This window comes from Onychostoma macrolepis, chromosome 18 (assembly GCF_012432095.1).
Source record: "Onychostoma macrolepis isolate SWU-2019 chromosome 18, ASM1243209v1, whole genome shotgun sequence".
NCBI lineage: Eukaryota > Metazoa > Chordata > Actinopteri > Cypriniformes > Cyprinidae > Onychostoma > Onychostoma macrolepis.
The window spans coordinates 15,752,510-15,767,495 of NC_081172.1; the positions used below are offsets into that span (position 1 = coordinate 15,752,510).

Here is a 14,986-nt window from a genome sequence, read left to right on the forward strand (position 1 = left end):
TGAGAACAATTAACCCAGAGGAGGGTACAGTCATGAAGACCGACAACCCCTTTTTCGGGGGTTGAATCTTTATATTTCACTTTAGTAAAAGGATCTTAATCACAAACTCAGACTTTCTTTCCTGCATTCTGGGTTTATATACAGTATATCTCAGTTTTGACTTTATATTTCACACATCTGACTTATTTTCAGAGAACATTGAGCTCACAACTCATTGATTTTTTGTTTTTGCCACTTTTTTGCAACTTTTAATCACATTTCTGACTCTTCATTTTTTCCTTGCAATTGTTTATAACTCAAAAGTTTTAACCCAATCTCACGGCAATTTCTGATGAGATGGCTTATTTGTATGAATTCGTACGATTTGTGAAAAACTGTATGTATTTTACGAACTGGCAGATTTGTAGGAATTTGTATGAAGGACAACCCCTAAACCTACCCCTCACACAAATAGTACAAAATCATACGAGTGAGTTCGAATAAATTTGTACGAATTAGCCACCTCGTAAAATACGTATAAATTGTTTGTGAGACAGCGTTGAAATTTTTGACTTTATATCTCACAGTTCGGAAAAAAATTCTGAATTGTGAGATATAAATTTAGAATTTAAAGGAAAATTCAAATTGCAAGATAAAAAGTCGCAATTACCTTTTTAATTTTTCAGAATGGTTCAGAATGATGATAAACTAGGGTTAAAGGAATAATTCACCCAAAAATGAAAATTCTGTCATTATTTACTCACCCTCATGTAGTTCCAAACCTGTATAAATTTCTTTCTTATTTTGAAGATTTTTGTAGGTCCTCACTAACTTCCATAGTAAGGAAAGATGTACTATGGAAGTCAATGGGGACCATCAACTGTTTGATTACCAGCATTCTTCAAAATATCTTCTTTTATGTTTAGCATAAGAAAGAAACTCATACGGGTTTGGAATAACATGAGGGTGAGTAAATGATGACAAAATTTTCATTTTTGGGTGAACTATCCCTTTAAGTGCAGTGTAAAAAGCTCTTAAAATTTCATTGGTTTCATCCTACTGTACTTTATAGGAAAACGCTGAGAAGTTTCAAGCATAAACGTGTACACACACTCACAGGCCGGTCACCAATCTAAATGCAGAACCATGGATAAATTGAACTTTGAGCAAAAGTAAGTTGTAAAAGTCAAACACCATCACGACTATGTAATAAGTGACAGTGATTCCTCCAGCAATGAATATATGATGCTTGAGTTCCATCAGATGTGTGAGAACTTGATGGACAAGATGTTTCTGGCAGACAATGACATTCAGTATCCCCCACTCTACGCTGACCCTTTTTTGAGTTTGCTTTCAGAGATATTTTTAATGCTGGCCTAAAAGGAATCTTTTTTTACCTGCAATAAAAATGTCAGGTGTTAAAGGCTTCCAGTAAAAACCTGACATTTCTTGGACTGAATGGATTCGTGACCTGGGTATTAAGATGTAAGGACGGTCTCGACAGAGTGGGAGCACCAGGGCATTTTAATGCTCAGGCTAATGTGAGACTTCGTATCTGCACCCAAGACTGACAGCATGGAGAGAGTGTCACATGTCTTCAAACCTTTTAAAAATCATTGCTAAATCACACAAACATTCTTTTAAGTTTTTACTGCTTTTAGTTTCAAAATTGCCAAAATATGCCCAAATATGGGACATTTGCCCAGTTTTAACATTCTTCTCCATCATGTGCTCATTATTTGATTAATTACTGCTGCCATGATCAATAAAAAATGCACAAATGTTTTTAAAGTCTGCATTTTTTTATTGTGAACAATTCATCCATGTATACATTTAATTATTATTTATTTATTTTATTTATGTTTTTTTTGTTTTGTTTTTTTTGTTGAACTCATATGTTAAAAAAGAAAAAGAAAAAGATCTCTCTACTTCCACTGATATTTTAAATGTATCTTCATCATGGATGGCAATAGCACAACTTTAATTGTACTGGACAAATAGTTCTGATTTTGGTGACTAAGGCGCAGTCTGTAATCTGTTAAATTCACATAAATAAATTTACAAAATACAATTAGCTGTGTTTGTGCTGAAAAGTTTGACAGTGACTTAATTTAAATACAGTTCTGCACAATTTGTCTGCTAGTAAATAAGATGCAGAATTTTGTTAAAATACCATCTTCGCAATTGTTTAATGAATTAATTCTGCAATATTATAAAGAAATTGTGTGTAAGTTTAGTGAAGAAAAGAGACCACGTATGCTCAAATACAACCTCAGCTGCAGTTAGTCATTCAAATAGATGAATGTTTAAAACCTCGAAATATCAATGAGTTTTGTCCTTGACCCAAGTCTTCAGTGCATTTGCAAACTTAAGTAATAATTGTCTGGCAAGCTTGACCTGAATAAGGAACTGATGTAGGAGGTAAAACCTACAACACTTAAAGCAATTTAAATGCCAATGTCATGGTATTTGTATGTAACCTGGCACACTATCAGAAATAATGTGCAAACACTGTACCTTTGGGGTATAACAGCTTGTCACTGAGGCAGAACCCTTAAAGAACAACTCTTTGTACCTTATCTACCCCTGAATATTTATGCTGTTGACTCCGTAGTATGAAAATCTTCCAAGGGAGAATAAAGCATTGGGCGTATAGTTTGGACATGAAAGCAGTCTACGAATTCTGAAGTAATCTCATGTGACACCAACCCACACACTCTTTAAGCAGATATGTCTTGCCAACAGTTTAATATTTAAAAGTCAATATATAGCAAAAAGGGGAAAACACTCAGCTTTCAATGTCCTCGTTTTCCCAGCGAGGCATGAACTTGAATAATATTAGAGTAGAAACATGTGCCCTTACTGTATGTTAGAAGGGCTCTGGCCCAGTGACAAGCTGTTGTGCTTCTAAAGGTACAAATCCTTAAGGGTTTTAGGTTTTAACTCCTAAGAGTCCATGGAGTTATAATCCAAAAGTTGTCTAAACATACTTTATCAAGGAGCCGAGAGTAGCTGCACTCTCATGACTTATTAAAAATGTATTTATTGCCACACAATGCTTTCAGTGCTTTTTATTGTACCATTTGAGCTTAAGTTATGTAGTCAATTATAAGCTTCAGAGCTTTTCATTTTCACTTGTGAACCTGAAAAGCTACTAATGCTATTCAAAGTCTATTTGAAGTTCTTTCAGCATTTAAACATGATTTCTGTCACATTGAAGACTGTACAAATTTTCGTAATACGGTCATAATTTATGATAACAAACCAGGTTTTTTTTCTTTCTTTTGACTGGGAGAATTCATTCACTCAGCAATTTTGTGGAGAGCAGAGTTTGTGTGTATTAAAGGCAAGTTTAGAACTTGCTTAGTTTCACACAGCTTGAAAGTGGCTGTCTACGTTTTCAATACACAAATTAAAATCAAACTATATGGCTGTTATGGATGGACTCTGACACGAAGATGGTAAAGGAGAATTAGGTGTTTATTAAAACAGGTGAGACACTCAGGTGACTTTGGGTTTCTTGCAAGGTGAGGTGACTTCAGAATGGTAAATCAAACGGGTAGTATGATGTGCTTGAGATTCTTCTCTTTTCCTCAGGCGTACAGGGAGACGAGACAGGATCGATCTGGGGAGACACACACACACTTCGAGGACAGAGCTCTATGAAGAGAGGAGGACACAAGGTGGGAGAACACAGCAGGTAAGTCAGACAGGGTAAGTATTTCTTAGATTTTCGGAAGGATATGGTCTTTTCAGATACAGGCTACCAAGAGGTTGAGTCCACGTAGCAATGACAAGATCGGACGCTGAAGTGTGTGTGTGGTGATCCTTTATAGTGCTGGTGATTGGCATGGTGATCAGGTGCAGGTGAGTGTGATTAATACTCAGGGGATGTGGAGCGATGTGATTGGTGGAGTGAAGGGCCTGACTGGTCCGTGACAATGGCAAAACACAAAACTTTTGGCAAAAATTTTGCAAAACAAAATTGCAATGATCAATTTACTCATTTACTCACTTTCATAAAAGAAGATATTTTTTTATGTTTTTATCCATACAATGAAAGTCATTGGGGTCTAATGACATGATGATGATAATGAAATGACAACAAAATTTTCATTTTTGGGTGAATAACCCCTTTAAAAATCAGTATCAGGTGCATTCAAATGCCTGATAAGACAATTATTAATTTGGCTCTCAATAAAAATAAACAATAAACAGTAAATAAAACAAATATTACTAGAAAGTTACTTCAGTCTGACTACTTCATGTAATTCAGTGTTTTACATGTTTCTTTGTAATTCTTTATGAATTTTACTAGTAATTCCTGAGTGAAAATTGTTTTAAAGTACACCATTCGTGTGTTCTTGTAATGTTTATAATGTTATTACCAAACTCAAAGCTAACATTAGCTCATCTCAGGCCAGTTTGATATTGAATTACTGTAATGTCAGTCAGTTCCAGATGAGTGGAGAACTGAAAGGGGTTTAAAAGGAGGTCAGCAGAGTGCACAATAACATCCAGTGTTATTGATTTGATCATGGTTAGGTCATGTTTGTTCAATTTTGGACTGGGTTGACTAAGTTTGTAAGCCATGAGACTTATAGGGATCTCGCTGCCCCTTTCAGGTTTAGTCAATGTAAAGGAACACCCTCCCCTCTAATGACTGCTCTCAGATCAATGCTATCCTTAAAAGCAGGGCAACAAAATGAACAAAGCTCCGTCTCGACATGTTCTGATAGATCTAAGTGGCATCTCTGAGCTCAGATCTATGGGTAATCTATACAGATGTGTGTAGGTGGTAGAATTAAATGTTTGCTTTCTGCAGTCTTGTTAATACTGTTGAATCATTCTGTTTTCCTTTCGTGCACAAGCTCTTGTTCATGCACAAGCTAAAATTCAGCTGCTTTTCAGTGTGCAGAAAAATGTAAGACTCAACTCTCTGTACATTCCATTTACACACAGAATAACTATGTTTGATATAACATTGTGAATGAATGTTAAAGTGAAAAAACAACATCGGACACAGCAAAGATTTGATGAAAGGCTGTGAGAATGCATTGATATTCACATCCTCTTATTCTCAAAAGCCTGCGTCTGACATTTATAAATGCCTCTATCCTTAGAGAGATGCAAAGATTTTGCATGAGTAATGAATATTGTTTATTTTCCCTCAGATTTGTAATGTGCCTTTTTAACAACCGCAGTATCGACACATTTAACACTTGTCCTCTTTTTCAGTTTTTCAAAGCTATTTGGAGGAGTTTTCATCAAAGGAAACTATTGATATCATTTCTTATAAAGGCCTTTTTTCCAAGACTATTGCAAAAATGATGTGGAATTATCTTTGAATTATATGCTGTCTGTAAAATGTCTGATTCTTTTCTAGCTGACAGACATCTTGACAATCTGATACCCAAAGTTGTATTGCATGAAGTGAAAAGCCTTGAAATTGCTATTAGAGGTCTGATAAATCATATTTAATTAGTATATGAATGCTGCATCTATTCGCATAGCTTTTAGAAGCCTATTTTAAGGACAGTAATAGAAAATAAGGCAAATAACATGAAAATAAGGTCTGGTTTCCAGTATAGCAGACTAGAAATTGAATGTCGTGATTTATCTTGATGCAAAATCCAATGTGTCAATCAAAATCCAAAATTAAACTGTACTTTGCAAAAAGAACTTATTGTTTTGAGTAGCAGGCTGAAAACTGAATACTTTGATTAGTCTCAAAGCTGAGATGAAATTCGCAGCTCAGATTGATCAAATGTTCATCCTTTAGGTATCTAATAAATTACTTCATAATTGTCTCTGCATTTTTTTTTCACAATACAAACCAATAGGCATTTAAATGTAATGGCCCTCAACACTGCACTATTTAGTAATCCAGCTCTTGTGGGAAGAAGCACTACACTGAACTGAATGTGCAAATTACTGTTCTCATTAAAGTCTTACGATCCTTATAATCATTTTAATTGCCCTGAGTAATGAATGAGTCAACACAGACTGGAAACCCTAATTATGACAGAAATCAAAACCAAGAGAGACTGGGTAACATGTAGCCGACCACTTATTACAAACAGGACAGCTTTTGGCATTTTGATCACATTTTTCAATACTGAGCTGCAGGACATTTTATTCCTTCCCTTAAACAGATTCAAAAGTTAAACACTAGTGTCAAAATATTTCTAGTAATGTCTCAGTTGGAGGAAATGGGTTTTACCGTTAAGTAAACTATATCTATTTTCATATCATAATTTTTTTCCAACATGCTCTTGCTAGCAAACAGTACATATTTACAAGAATTCTTGGGTAAAAAACTCACAAATGCTTATCAGTAGAACTCACAATGATAGAGGCATGCTTATATAATATTATTCAAGTTCATGCCTCACTGGGAAAACGAGGACATTGAAAGCTGAGTGTGAGTACCCTTTTTGCTACTGTATACTGACGTTTAAATATTAAACATTATGTTGTTGGCAAGACATTTTTTAAAGAGTGTGTGGGTTGGTGTCTCATGAGATTACTTCAGAATTCTATGTGGGCTGCTTTCATGTCTAAACTATACAGCCAATGCATGCTTTCACTCTCCCGTGGAAGATTTTCTTACTACGGAGTCACAGCTGATGCAATTCTCACGTGCAGATTTGTTTATTCGCAAATAGCAAGTAAGCTATCAGACTGAGGTATTTTAGACACAAGGTTATTTAGATGAACAGATCATTTATGGCACCTAGGCTACTCCTCACCACTTGAAACCAGTTCTCTTCAGATCAATATGTACAGATTAACCACATTCACCGCTTTGGCATCTTTGAAGAAACAATTTGATTGCACGATTGCCTCTCTAACGTATGACACTTCTGCACCATAATATCGTAGGTATCCGAAATGCATTTGGAACCAGTGCTACAACTACTATAGACATCAAAAGGGACACTGTCCCCTCTAATTATTGTGATTGTTGGTTGACCAATGTGTTTTAAATAATTTAATCCTTCAATATTTGTTTCCTCAATCATCCTTGTTTGAAAGTCAACACTATTTTATAATCTTCTTTCAGCTGTGAAAATCGTTACAAAACCACTTCAAGATATAGAGACTTAAAGATATAGAGAGATTTCAGAAATATCAATAGAATGCTAGTATTCTGTGTCTTATAGCAGCAGAGGCTCCATTCATTCGTATTTCTGTGAGCAATCTGTGTGTCACGTGTACACGAGCGCGCTGTGTCTATTACGGTAAACAGAGCTGCGCTGATATTGTGTGTGTGTGACATTACGGTAAATTTATAGATCCGTCGGAGTCTTGGTTGTTTGCAAACCCAAAGAGCACTGCAATGTAAATTTATCAAGAGAATAATCGGACGGCATACCGAAGATACCGCAGCAGAAACGCAGAAGCTCCTTTCAACCACACTGGTGAGAAAAATATTTATTTTTGGATTCTTATCAGAGATTAATTATCTTTGTGCGGTCGCTACACCTATCAACCTCACATAGTTATACACAGGAGTAGGTACTGGCTACTCTCATTTGACTTGTAACAGTGAAACGGACGCGGTGTCGCAGGAATGGTAAAGAGTGGTGCGCTTTTCTGTTTTAGGAAGTTTATTTTCATTCACTCTTAAACAGACCACGCTTGATGCCGCTCAACATGTGTTTTATAAAGTAATATGGAGCACACAAACAAGCAGCTTGGGCATTGAGGGTACGCGCTGGAGCACGCGACAACTTTCTCTTTCTCAAAACGCACACTGGTTTGACAGTTATAAACGTTTCTTTAGAAAGCACCTCCTTTAAAACGTAAGATTGGATTGGAAAGATTTGTGTGATGCAATATCCCACTTACTGAGTGGCTTGTGTCACATTTTTAACGTTAATAAATAATTGTCGTTCTTACCAACCGGTGCGTTTCGCGCGGCTCTGGAGGTTGGTGAGAGAGATTCCCTCACATTAGTTTGTCAGTGCGCACAGCTTTTAATATTGTTATTTCTCTTTACGGTTGGTCTTTCCGCGAAATATATATCTTTCATGTTGAAAAGGTGACTTTAAAGTAAATGTTAAAGCGACCATGTCAAACTAAAAGGGAGAAAAACTGTGTTGGGATATAGTTTAGACCAGATGTGCCTTACTACAAATAATCAGTTTTTAATAATAATCATGATAACAATTTAAGTTAAAATCCTTTATGAGAAGGGATTTTTATCAATGTTTTTAAATACTAAATAACATTATTATATAAATATATAGGCTATATTAGGCCTAATATAAAGAATATTACCAAGACATTTTTTTCCAGCCAAAAATTTAAAGCTCTTAAGGAAAAGTTAGCTATTTGATTGATGAAAAATGCCTATAAAAACATACTTTGATTGACACAAGACACACCATTTTTGTGGAATGACACGGTTGTTGAAGTGTTTAATTTAGACTTCTACCCTTCTTTAAGTCCATCTTCATAATTGTACAAGAAATGATTTTTAGCAGCTTGTGTATACTGTAGCCTAATGCTCGGACTTTAAGTTGATGATTACTGGGCAACAGTACAGAGATTCATAATGAAATTATGTGAATAGTCATCTAGACATTTGTTAAATGTTAAATCAATATGGAGTTTGTAAGTCTGCATCACTGCATTGGTTGCTCTCGGAAATGTTTTTTAAACCACGGTCTTTGCACAGACAGAGATTTCAAGTGAAGCATGCATTGAATTTTAAATTCAAATAATATTAAAAGCCTTTCCATACTTATTTCATAGCAAGAAGCTTTTGGAAAAGACACACATGTGACAACAAAGACAATGAACATTTTCCTCCTCTCAAACTTGCAGCATTTGAGCTTTGTTGTGGTTTCAAGTATTTACTGTCAGTAGTCTTGCTGTAATCATGTTCTTGGCATTGTAAAGGAATTCTTGGAAATCTTTGCTCCCTCTCTTGACGTTTAACTTGCGCTGCTTAAGGTCAGAGAATTGTTGCTCATAGTCTTAATGAAACAAGGACAGGTGCAAGGAAATGTTTTGGTAATGTCTGGCTGTTTTATGTCCTCGTGCCCACAGTCCTTTTTTCACCATTTGTTTTTGTGTGGTTTGTCACGTAACCGCTGAATTCAAAGAACCATCGTGGTCGTGCCGTCTGAGGTGATTCCTCAAGCAGCTGGTGTGAATGGTGATCCTCAGGCCTGCCTCGCTAGAGTTTTACGAGAAAAACCATGCTGCAATGATCCAAAGTCCATAGCACTTTTTGTGCTGCTGCCATTTTTGATAATAAAAGCATAAAGCAGTGATTGTATTGCATGTGTTTTCCTGATCTTCGTTCTGGAGACAGGTGTGGGCGGTAAATATGTGGGAATTTATTACTCAAAGGAGGAGAAAACTGTCCCGTTCTTCCCGATTCTGTTACCATGGTAACATAAGGAAGCAGGGGTTATGCATTTTATATAAAGTGCAGATACTGACCACTTGCTTTCTTTGAAATAGAGGGCTTGAAAGGGCATGGAAATCGAAATCCAGATTATATGTAAACAGGACCCTTCGGTCCATTTCAGATGTCTCATGAGAACAGAATATGTAGTTATGCCTGTCTGTGGAGTGGAAATATGGAAGAAAACGCCTTCCTCTTTTGTTCAAAGATTGATTACAGTGAGTTGCATAAAATATCTCCGTAATAAATGACATTTCTGGTTGGCAATGCTGTGAAGTGACCTGTAAAGAGAGTGTCATTATCCATTAGGCTACTTGCAGCTTTTATCTGCTTTCATTCGTTGAGGCTGAGAAGTTCTCCTCAATATGATCATTTTGATTTCTAATCATGTCGATAGTGGTGATGATGATTTAATGTCACTGCAATGAGGGAAACCGCTCTGCTGCTATTTCACAAGAGTGCAGCACTCTGTGTAAGACAAGCAGATGGTGACCTGCTTTCTGTCCTGTCTTATTCTATCACTGGGTTGATTTTTCAAGCACTGTTGTTTGAAACTGTGATGGCACCATATTTCAGACTAAAGAATCTTCAATTGCTGTATCCCATGATTCCATGATGATGGACAGTTTGGTAGAAGATGCTACACTGAAAAAAGGATTTAGGCTAGAGTATAGTTAGTGCCATAATTACCTGTTATTTTAGAGTTTCTAAAGATGACCGTCTGTTTGGGATGGACACTTGAGTTGTTTATTCTTAAATAATATATGTTCCCTTCAGTCATAGGTTGTGCATATATGATATCTTTGCGTGCTCAACATAGTTTAGAATGTGATATGATCATTGTAGTGGACACAGTACTTTATCCCTCCAGGAATCTATTCACAATTTCTGTTATTGATATTTTGCATTTATTTTTTTCATGTTTTTTTAATTATTTTTTATTATTTGTTGATATTATCAACCCTGACTCGTTGGAAATATGTCAGTTTGACTACATTTCTGCAAAACTGCAAAAACCTGTTCAGTAGCTCATCTGGTTGCACTTGTAATGCGGAGCATTCAGGAAACACAAGTCAAGACATTCCTCAAAGTCTTTACTCGAAAAAATGCTGGGCAATCCAGCGCTGGTTAAATATTGGACAGAACACATGCCGAGTTATTTTAACCCAGCTGGTTGGGTTAAATGTTTGGCCCAACATGCTAGGTAGGGCTGCTTGATTATGGGAAAAAAAACATAATCATGATTATTTTGGTCTATATTGGGTCATATAACTAAATCTTTATATGAGTGATTAATTTAAAGATAGCAATATGTAACAAATATACATTTTCTGACATAATATACAATACAATACAATATGCATATTCTGATTTTTGAGTTAAAAATTGGTTTAAATGCATAAAAAACATGCCATATATAAGAAGTACTACCTTTAACTTTTCAAAAAACATTAGTTATTTGTAACTTTTCTGTTATTCAAAGTGTCAAAACATCATGTGGTGCGACCATCCGGCCATAATTGTTGTTTTGGAAACATCTTTGAAATTACCCTAACTTTATTCAGATTCATTTTCTGCACTATTTGGTATGATTTCCAAAGTGTTTTGTAATCCTGTATAATATTGCAAAGCATTTGTATTTATATTTCCATCATAATATTCAAACAAACTTTGTCCAATAAGCTCCATTTTATGAAATATCATGTGGTGCGACCATCAAGAAACTACCATTTTGGCACTTTTATGTTGAAATTCATTCAAAGATAGTACGTTGCATCATATAACAATTTGCCAAGGACCCATAGAAGCATCAAGCAGGTTTGTAACTCTTTCAAATTTGGAAAAAATTACCTTTTTAATGGCTGGTATGTAGTTACCACATTTGGATATCATGTGGTATGACCTCAAAAAAACAATGAATATTAAGTTATTTCTACAAGCATTGATTTTTATTATAAATTTCATAGTGACCTTTCATGGGAAGATAGCTTGTTTTGTTTAGGTGGCTAATTCCGTGCTTGTAAATTTTGACAGAATTTGAAAATATCATGTGATGCGACCACTGCAGAGTGTTTTCCATTATAGATATATGTCCCAGATTCACAGTTTTTGTGCTTTTATATTCAATTAATGGTTTATATACAAAAAAATGCTTTATTTTAATATAATTTGGAATAGATTTTTATGCAATTTGGGTCATTTCGGGCGGTTTATGTTTAATATTTGTACAATATAAGAAAAAATGCTAAAAATTATAATTTAGAGCATCTAATTTTAATTTTAATCTATTTTACCAGATTCCACTGCCAAGCAAAGTAAAATAAACGCTCGCCATAGGCAGCATGTTAATTCTGACCCTGCAGTCAAGCACAAACTCCAGATGTCATTTTCTGCTTTGAGAAAGATGTTTATGATTTCATTTCAGAGCCAGCAACCTTCCGCTACTCTAAATTGACCCTTCTTAATCGGGAGTTTGATTGCCTGTTAATCAAACTCCCGGCGAAGGGTCAATTGAGCAGCCAAGGTTGGGCGAAATTTTGAAATAGCTGGGTCTAAAACAAATTTACTGCAGTTAATGCCATATGTTGAACTTTTCACACATTTCTTTAAATAGATTTTTAATGATGTAAGGTCTTTGTGTCATTTGGAGCGACCACTCATCATGAGGTGAGACCAATAATAGCAATGACTATTAAATTAAAAATAAATAATCTAATTTCTGTGGCTGAAATATAAATCACTGCTATAGTATGCTTAAGTGAATGGTATTTTGAAAAATATTTTTATCAGTTTTATGCAATTTACAGATAAAATAAGTCTGCTAACTACAATTAAGAAGGCAACTCTGAAATTATAGAACAAAAATATGAGATCATTATTTACAAAAACTCAAAAGAAATGCAAATAATATTTCTAAACACTGTAATTACTGAGAACATCTAAAAAAATGTTAAGCATGTATTATAATATGAATTTATGTGTACACAACCTTCTTAATGTTTGAACAGCTACAAAAGATATTATTATTTTTTGTATTTTAAAATTTGCCTGTCGAAAATCCTTATACGTTAATGACCCTGAGTTTTAACTGGTCTCAAAATTAATATATGCACATTATAATGTTGTGATGCCTAAAACATAATTTTATTTGTGTATTATTCTTGTAGTAGGCTTATAAAATCAGCTTATCAATATTGCCCAGAATTGTATCATCTGTACATCATTACATGCAAACTAACCCCTGTTCAATATTTGATCTTGGTGGCCATGAACTTGAAAGCTGTAAGTATGATCATTTATTTTGAAAGCTTGTAACTTGTTTAAATTGTTGTTTTTCTTAAACCACTTTCAGAACAGAATATTGAATGCTGACATATACAGCACTAAAAGTGGTGACCATTTATACTATACTATATAAAAATATATGGATGTTTATTTTTATGTCAAGTATCTGTCACAGAAGTGGATTGTTCTGAGAAAAGGATACTGTGTTCTTTCTGATTGGGCCCTCAGAGTGTGGGTCTAGTTTAGCTTCTAGTTTAATTTCCTCCAACACTGTTATGTCAGCAGGGCACCGCTGTGCCACAAAATGAACAGATGTCCTCCCCTGGATTTCTCACAGATTGGATTACTACGCCTAGGCAGCCCAGGCTCTTTTGAGACTGCATTGTTGCAAGACTGAAAACAATCCCTTTGATTTTAGCCAAGGTTCCATATGGTTAAAGCAAGAAGAAAACAATGTGTTACACATTTTGGGGCTAAATAATTCTAAATAGGTGAATAAGTATCTGCCTAAAGCATCTAAGCCCCTGAAGCTCATGCTTGGCCTTATCAGGTTACAGAGGGTGCCGTTTGGGATTGAATTCGTTGAGTGGATTGATTTGAGTCGTTTTGACTTGTGCTCTGTCTACCCAACCTGCTTTTGTTTGGCATGACGCAGACAAGCTGACGTCTGTGTAGAAATATTAGAATTCAAAACTGCTTAAGCTCAGTCAGAAGTGCTGTCAATCGCTGCTGAAAATGATTTTCTTAAAAAGGAAGATTAGTACTCATATGTGGCTAGGGATGCACAATATATTCCAAACGTATATCAGGTTTTTTTTTTTTTTTAAGTGTCCATCTTGAATATTCAGTGGTGCTTGATTTTTGTTTTTTTTCTCTTCATTTTTACATTTATTTTTTTGCTATCATCCAACACTCACTATAATATTTAAAATCACAACGTATTAATTAATTAATTAATTTTTTCCTTCATTTATTTTTAGAATACATAATTTTATAAATAAATGTAAAATATTGGTAACACTTTACAATAAGGTTCATTAGTTAACATTAGTTAACAACATTAGTAAACATGAACTAAGAATGAACATTACTTCTACAACATTTATTAATCTTAGTTAATGTTAATTTCAGCATTTACTAATGCATTATTAAAATCACAAGTTGTTTGTTAACATTAGTTAATGCACTGTGAACTAAAATGAACGAACAATGAACAACTGTATTTTCATTAACTAACATTAAAACAGATTAATAAATAGTGTAATAAATGCATTGTTCATTGTTTGTTCATGTTAGTTAATACATTAACTAATGTTAATAAATGACACCTTATTGTAAAGTGTTACCAAAATATTATAAATATTTTTATAATAAAGAATTTTATTTAAATGTACATATTTCATTTAATCATTTAAATTAATGATTCATTTTAGTTCTTTCATTTGAACTTTTCAGTTAATAATAATTATATAAAAAAATCAATTGAATTATACTTTTTTTGTAATGTGTATTCAATGATTTACATGTCTGTAAAGTCTTAAATTACCTTAATTTGAGGAAATATACATTTTTATCAATTATTTGTTTGTGAATTTAACTGGATTCAAACTTTCAATCTATTGAACCTTACATGTCTCACACTGTTAAATTAACACTGTGTTTCATTTCTAAGTTAAGCTATGTGCACTTTCAGTGCTCTTGACTGACTCTATTATTCTATTGTGCAGAATACACAAAATGGAAGCAGGTAAGGTTACTGAATGTGTTTATGCAACACATTGCTGCACATGACCGTCTTAAATTAGAAAGGTTGCTCTTCCACTGTTAGAGATGGTCATGCTGTCTTAACTGTTGTTGTTCTCATTATGCTAGCTCTGGCTTAGCTATGGTTTATTGTCAGATTGTGCTTTCTTCTAATACTACCCAGTAGACCTTTCTCACTTGTGTGAGGCAAACGGAGACCAATAAGTAAAGCACTATGGGGCTCGGGGACATACTGATATAATTTCTAGGAGTGATTTTCAAGTGAAATGCTATTAAAATACCGTACACGAGTATCCAAAGATCTGTTTAGCTGGAGCTATTTAATGACTTTTTCTAATATGTTTCTAAATGGTGATGCAGTTAGCCACCAGGTTTTTGCTGAGATTCTTTAAAAGTGTTTTCTGTTCTTTTCTCAGTGGAACGTACTTGTTGTAATTCCACTTCAATTTAAATAGTTACAGCAGTTCTTTAATCCATGCTTGGAGTGGAAACATAGTTATTTGACTTTTCAAGATTAGTAGACAGAGCAGCAGT

General features: G+C 34.5%; 1 protein-coding gene across 4 annotated transcripts in view; it reads left to right on the forward strand.

Moving 5' to 3' along the window:
* The first annotated feature begins 7,245 nt into the window (after positions 1–7,245).
* tp53i11b (tumor protein p53 inducible protein 11b) overlaps positions 7,246–14,986 on the forward strand; it is a 63,472-nt gene continuing 55,731 nt past the window's right edge. The window contains exon 1 of one of the 4 annotated variants that reach the window (XM_058751704.1): positions 7,246–7,403. The gene's annotated coding sequence lies outside the window, so the exon portion shown is untranslated. Of the gene's footprint in view, positions 7,404–7,495; positions 7,559–14,986 lie in introns of those variants that run through there. The other 3 variants (XM_058751707.1, XM_058751706.1, XM_058751705.1) reach the window with 3 other exon arrangements.